Raw genomic sequence first — 447 nt, forward strand, 5'->3', positions numbered from 1 at the left:
GTGGCTCAGGTGAGGATTTGGTGTCCTCAAGGTTGCTGGCTCCTGGCACAGCTGGGACATGCAGGACAGAGCTTCCATCACTCCTTTCCACGGGGAGGATCCCAAAGAACCCGACAACGTTCACCCTGAAAACAGGGACAGGGAGCACAGGCAAATCCAGGGCAAAGGGAAGTACTCGGGGTGGAACTCCAGGGAAAATCTTGTTTTTCCCAGGGAGGTGAGGAATGGATCCCCTGGAGATGGAGCTGGGCACATCCCCAGGGAAAGTGGGCATTTCTCAGCCTGTCCTGCCCCACAGGGATGAGAAGTTGGGAATTCCCAGGAATTGTGGCCACGCTGCCCCCAGAGCTGCCCTCTCCATGGGCATCCCGAGGGAACCCCAGAGATTTCCATGCCAGGGCTTTGCTCAAGGAAACCTGCCCAAATCTCCTGAATACACAGCGAAAA

This window comes from Passer montanus, unplaced genomic scaffold (genome assembly GCF_014805655.1).
Source record: "Passer montanus isolate IOZ18808 unplaced genomic scaffold, ASM1480565v1 scaffold156, whole genome shotgun sequence".
In the NCBI taxonomy this organism is placed as follows: domain Eukaryota; kingdom Metazoa; phylum Chordata; class Aves; order Passeriformes; family Passeridae; genus Passer; species Passer montanus.